Source organism: Choloepus didactylus, chromosome 10 (assembly GCF_015220235.1).
Source record: "Choloepus didactylus isolate mChoDid1 chromosome 10, mChoDid1.pri, whole genome shotgun sequence".
Taxonomy (NCBI): domain Eukaryota; kingdom Metazoa; phylum Chordata; class Mammalia; order Pilosa; family Megalonychidae; genus Choloepus; species Choloepus didactylus.
In genome coordinates this window covers 79,022,963-79,029,725 of record NC_051316.1, presented here as the reverse complement: position 1 = coordinate 79,029,725, position 6,763 = coordinate 79,022,963, and the positions used below count along the sequence as shown (strand labels likewise).

The 6,763-nt window shown below is 36.4% G+C and overlaps 1 pseudogene; it reads right to left on the bottom strand.

The window, feature by feature from the left end:
• Nucleotides 1–3,248: 3,248 nt before the first annotated feature.
• On the bottom strand, nt 3,249–4,219 carry LOC119545239 (annotated as a pseudogene).
• Nucleotides 4,220–6,763: the final 2,544 nt, after the last annotated feature.

The following is a 6,763-nucleotide window of genomic DNA, read 5'->3' as shown; positions in this document are numbered from 1 at the left end:
AGTTTGGGATTTGGGCACCCTGTTTCAATCCTTGGCTTCATATGGTTATGAAGTGTGTATAGTATGGCTCAGAGTATCCACATAGTATGTATACAATATATACTACATATACGCTACTCTACATATATAACATCACAGAGTATTCATATAGTATTCCCGTAATATGGCTTAGAGTCTCCGTTTTTATATGAGGCAATTTGTTCATTTGGGTTTTCTTTTGGGAGGTTTACAAAAAAATCATGCAGGTAGTTCCATTTACTCTACAGGAACAAAATCCTCGCCAACACTGCCTGCTTTTGGTCGGAGCACCCAGTAAGCCTGCTCTCTATTTTTACTCTATTTCTAGTCCACTTGGATTTATTTCTTGTATTTGAGCCCAGCAGCATCTTTTAGATTTTCTCTTTGAATATTTTATCAATCATTACTATGTGTTTAAGACAGAGAGGGTTATCAAAGCATGAACTCCCTGCTCCAACTTGACCCAAATGCTAGTAGCATCGATTTTTCACAAAGCTGTGTAGCTACTCTATAGAATGTAAGATCTACCAATCTTCAAGCAGATCATATTGACCACAAACATAAAGGCACAATTATAAATTATGCAGCATGCAGAGAAGATAACAGAAGCATAATGCCTCTATCAATGAAAATATTTTATGTGATATTGAGCTTGAGCTTTTTAAGGTATTCAACTTAATGGCTAAATGCAACTTGGCTGTACTGTTTTACCTACAGACATAGAAAGATTCTGCTTTTATTTTTTCATAAATGCATATCCATAGAAATATTTTAAAGCAAAATCTCTTTGACTTCTGGCACTACCACAATATATTTTTTTTTCTACTACCATTTTTTTTTAAGTAAAAGCAGTTCATATTTTTGATCCTGGACATGGTGCCTCTATTTAATAATTCAAAGGAATGCCTTAAGACACAAAATTTCAGGTCTACAAAAAAGGATTAGAAGATTTTTTTCTTTCTTTTTTTCATTGAAATTTGAAGTTTTCCTTCATATCATTTTTCACCTCGCAATGTTTGGCAGATTAACATTGATGAACATTGGTTAGCACAGAACTATTTATATTAGACTGAGTAATGTAGTTGTGGTACTTGCTTTTTCCTTTAAAATTTTGTTCATTGACTATTCTATGCCTTTGGAAAAAAAATGAAATTTTTAACTCATTAGAATTTATATTAGGCTATGATTTACTGAACTGTCCCACCTCCATAGCTACATTTTACTGCATATGTGTACTGTATATGTATAATTTTGTGTATGAATTCATTAACATATAGAGTGATATTACATCTTAATGCAATAATGATGCTGAGCCTCTTTTTAATAAGGTCTTGGATATATTATCATATCTTAGTCTGTTACAGTTTTGCAATGGAGACTCAAAAGAAGGATTTAACTGTGCATTTGGGCTGAAAATTTGAAGCTGTGCTAAAAAGGTGAAATACCAGGAATCAAAGCATGATATGCAAGGGAAAGTTAAACCTCAAGAGAATTTATATCAGAATGTTTAATCAGGCTTATAGAATCTTCTCCAATGTTCAAGTGGTTTTTATAGGAGATTGCTTCCCGAAACAATAAATAAATCATATTAACTGTGTGATAACATTTATTTGGCCAAATCCTGTCCATGAAAATTGGGGGGAAAAGTGTTGTTCACTTAATGAATGAATGCTATGGAACTCAAAGTTAAATCTAGGGCTGGGGGCAGTTTGTTTGTGGCAGCTTTCCCAAATATGAACAAAAAATAAAACAATGAACAATAAAAACAAAAATTACATAAGAATGCATGTCATAAAATCATACTCAGGTGATATAGTTGGAATACAAAAATGGTTATGATTAAGGCAAAATCAAAGAGATAAATGCTAGGTATTGTGTTAATTACAGAACCCACAAGGGAAAAACAAAATAAATATTCTGATAAGTATAAGTCTGTTTTCTATTAATGCCTAAAACCATATATTCCATAAATGCTCATGAATTTGAAACTTTTTGATGAAGTGAATAGCAGTTAAAAATTATCCTTTGTTAGAAAACGGTTTTCTGTAACTGAACAAAATAACATATTTTTGTTTGCAGCTTTCTAATCATCAGGATTGTTAGTGGATAACCTAAGACTAACTAGATAAATGGATATAAACTTTTTCACTCAATATACCATGGCAATTATTCTTTTTTCCCCCAAAGATTTTTTTTTCTTTTATTATAAGACATATGGGTAAAAAGTTGCATATTCTGAAAAAGATAGAAAATGGTAATAAAATGGACATCTTTCCTGTTAAGAAATATGTTCATAAATACAGTTTATCAAATGTTAAAATGGTTATTATTTTGAAAAATAATAATAAATAGAGCAGAGCCATGGTGTAGAAGGGTCAACCCAAAGTACTGGAAGTATTTGTGTTTTATAGTTTATAAAAATTCAGACCACTGATTGTTTTTACAAATTTGGCATTATTCAGATTTTTAAAATATGGTTGTGATATCTCCATGATTTCAAAAATAAAGAAACATAAAAGTTGGTTTGACTAAATAAAATTTTCCCCTAAATAAAAAAAGTAAGCCACATAAGTGAAATATAATTTTTGAACCCATAAATTGTAAATATATCAGTTCCCAATTCTATAAATCTCTGGATTCCTAACTGTGGATATTGAACAAAAAGCTGTTTGCTAAGCTTTAGTTTCCAGCAAGGTCCATCATTTCTTTTCACAGCTCTATGGAGCAATAATAGTCATGATCATGATGAACCCAGTTCATGATTCTAGCTCCAGAGAATGTAAGGAACATAGAAAGTCCTCTCTCCTTTGAATAAGCCCTTACATGACTTTCCTGTATTTGGTTATGACCCACTAGACTCAAAATCAGATATCAAAACACTGGGCAAAATTTTAATAATGAGAAGTTCTCATTCTGGGCATTCTTCAGTAGGCTTCAATTTTCTACTATCTGAAGGAGAGAGAAAACACATGTGAACACCAAAGACATCCTCTACTGAGTGTTGGGTATTCTTAGTAGCAAGGGCAAAGGTTTTCCTGTGAATAAATACAGACTCTACAAAGATCACTCATTTCCCATGCATTATGTTGTCCATAAGGTTAACTCATTAATTCCCAGCTGCAATGGGGGAAGCCACGACTAACAACATTTAAGTGTCCAATCTCATATGGATTATTGGTCCGATTGGACTTCAGTGATGTCCAGGGGGACATCTGAGTGACTCTGGACACTCAGAGCAGAGAGAGGTCATGGCAAGATTTAGATTTGAGCTTGAAGGTCATATTTGTGTTGTTTTGGGCCACAATCTTGCCCCAGAAATGCCTGGCTTTCCTAGGGATGCTCTCCCTCCTTTTCTGGTAGGCCAGCCGCCACTTGCTCTTGTCCAGATCAAAGGCGCACCTGCTGCACAATGTCCTCAAACAGCTCTAAGACATTTTGCTGCACAGCCACGGAAGTCTCAATGAACTTGCAGTCGAACACTACAGCACATGTTCTCCTGTGGAGACACGGAAAGTTCCCTAGCTGGATAACTTATACAGGGAGGCTGCTCCTACCCTCAGAAGCCTGAAGGCGGACACCAGGCTGGGAGAAGGCCAAAGCTTTGCATGTCTGAAGGCAGGCAGCAATTTAGATAAGGGCTCCTTGCTGGGCTCCTACCGTGCTCCTGTCTCCTGCTCCTGCAGCTTCCTGTCTAGCCCCAAAGAAATTGTCCCTTGAGATTAAAGACATGTAAACACACCTTATGGCTTTAGAAAAAATGTACCCTCCCTGAAATACCTGAAAACAGTCACATAGGAAACTACCTTGTATGCTATAAAAACCTGTAGAAATGAGTAGAATAAAACTTTATTTTGCAGGAACACAGAGGACAGAGTAGGCTCCCTTCTTTCACATTCTCCCTTCTGATACAGACACTTCTCAACACCGCACCATGTCACTTTTGTTGCCAACCAAGTCCTGTCTGCTGCGTCCTGCACAGCTGGATTCACAGTTCAGATGCCTTCTCAAAGCTCGCTCGGTCAAGGATGGAATAGACAGTCAGGTACGCATTCCCGACTTGCATGCGGTGGACTTGGAGCCCTTCATTCTCTCCCTTATTTTCCCTTATGTCCAGGGGTATAATTCTTGCACTTTCTCCATCAACAATCAGGGTTCGCTCATATGTATCTTTTCCCAGCATGTCACAGTCACTATCCAATGATTAAGCAATTATTCTTAATGAATAGGATGAGAGGAAATAATTATTGGAATATCTGAGGATATATTGATTCTAATGGACAATACCCTAAGTGGGATATTCTTTCTCAAAGGGAAGATTTTAGTTGTGATAATTGAGTTCCATCACTCCTCTGCTTGGAAATGGATGCAATTTTCCTCATGAATGTAACCTGGCTATATTCTAATACATAGAAACAGTTTAACAAGATTGCAAATACTACAATTCAAATAATTTTAGTTTAAATAATTTTCAGTTTAGATTACCTAACCACATAACAATTACAGCTAGTTTTGACAATGTAAGCTCATGATAAATTTTCTAAGGCAAGTTAATTATTCTAATATAACATGATATCACCTGACGTTTAGTTTTCTACTGCTGTCATAACAAATTATCACAAACTTAGCAGCTTAAAATAATGCCCATTTATTATCTGACAGGTCTATGGATCAGAAATTCAGGTACAGCATGATCTAGGTGTGTCCTTTGTTCAAGGCCTCATGAGGCTGCAATGGGGGAGGGTATCTGGGCTCAATTTTTATTGGAGGCTTTAGAGAAGAGCCAAGCTCATTCATGTTGTTGATCAGTTTGGTTTCTTAGGGCTGTAAGATTGAAGACCCCATTTCCTTGCAGACTCTAAGCCAAGGGCCAGTCTTTGTTTCTACAGATGGCTTTCATTCTGTCTCACACTTACCATGTGGCTCTCACCAGGAATAGCCAGATCAATTTCTTCTCAGGTTTGGAATCACTCTGACTTCTCCATTTCTGCTGCATCTCTCTCTCTCTCTAACCAAAGTTCTCTGCTTTTAAGGATTCTTTGATTAGATCAGGTCAACCTGGGTAATCTAGGACACTCTCCCTATTTTAAAATCTGCAACATTCATTTTCACTGCAAAATCCCTTTTGCCATGTAAGACAACATGTTTACAGTTTCCAGGGATTAAGGTGTGGGCATCTTTTTTCTTTTTAAAGTGGAGGATGGGTGGTGGCATTCTGCCTAACACACCTGCTTTATCAAAATAGCATACAAAAATATGTATGAAGAAATTAATATTGAAGCAATTTATGCAAAATGTTGAATTTTTATTTTATCAAACCTGAGGCTGTCTGTGTCAACCTATCTGACAATAATTTAGTATTCCTCAATGAGTCCACTCCTAGTTCTTGGAAAAAAAAAAAGACCAGTTTGTTCTATAATATCTGTCTAGTCTTTGTAATAAGAGATGTATATATCCAGAAATATAAATTTAAGTGAAAAGTGGTCTTAATCCAATTTAATATCATAAGAAAACTATATGAGCCCCTTAAATCCTATCAAGTGTTAAAGAATACATAAATGGGAAAATATTCACTATGTAAGTGAAAACCAATGGCCTAATCCTGTGCATAGAATATAAATCCAATTCGCATCCATAACTTCTTAGAATATTGTATTAATTTTTATCCAAATGTTAATGGCTCTTTTCTCTTGTCTCTATAAGTGAGACGATGGATGAATTTTAATTCCTTCTTTTTCTAAAAAAAATATATATCCCAATGCATATGTTATTTTTTCTTTTTTCTGGTATAAATGAATGTTTGTGCATTAGAACAAGTATATAACGTAGAAATGTATGGAGAATAAGATGATAATTTTCACCTTACTGAATCCAATTCCCCCATCTGAGATAATGGAAGATAACAGTGTAAGGTGGATCTTTATGCTCCTTTTCTATGCACACAAGATACCCATCTCTACATATTTGTTTGTGTATGCATGTGTGATATACTCTATAGCTAATTTTATTGAACCATTCCTATAATGATGGCTATTCAGGATGATTTGAACTCTTCTCTGTTACAAACAGCATTTTAATAAAGTCATTATTTCTTTTATTATTCCTATAGAATAAATCCTCACCAATGAAACTAAGACTTAAAAGTTAAAGATGTTCAGAGGTGCTAAGATGGCGGCATAGAGAGGAGTGGAAGCCAGTTAGTTCACCTGGAACAATTCATAAACTACAGAAAAACTAGTAAATAACCTGGAATAACTGCAGGGAGACAAACGTGACTGCCCACTCGTCATACAACAACCTGAATTGGGAGGAATGCCCGAGATTGCAGCATAAAATCTGTGAGTAAAAACTGCGGATCCAAGCCAAGAGCCGAGAGCCCCTCCCTCATGGAAGTCTCGTGGTGCTAGGAAGCAGCACCCTCTGAACAAGCTAGTGTACCTCAGCCCAGCTCCAACTGGGATTTTAATGTTAACTGCTCAATACAGGGAGCAAATCCCCAGGAAGCAGACAGAGGCTTTTAGTGATGACTGACTTGGGAGAGTCAAGGGACATATCTGTCTCAGGGTGGGGAGCCCAGAGGATCCGGTGCTATCTCTGGCTGATGGGTGAATCTGGGAGCTTTCTGACCCTTTCTCTCTCTCTCAACCTGGGCAGCTCAGAGGAGAAAGCCTCAGCCATTTTCAGCTTGCAGCTCTTCGCAGTAGAGAAGGCCTCAGCCATTTTAAAATCTCAGCACTGTAAGGCAGAG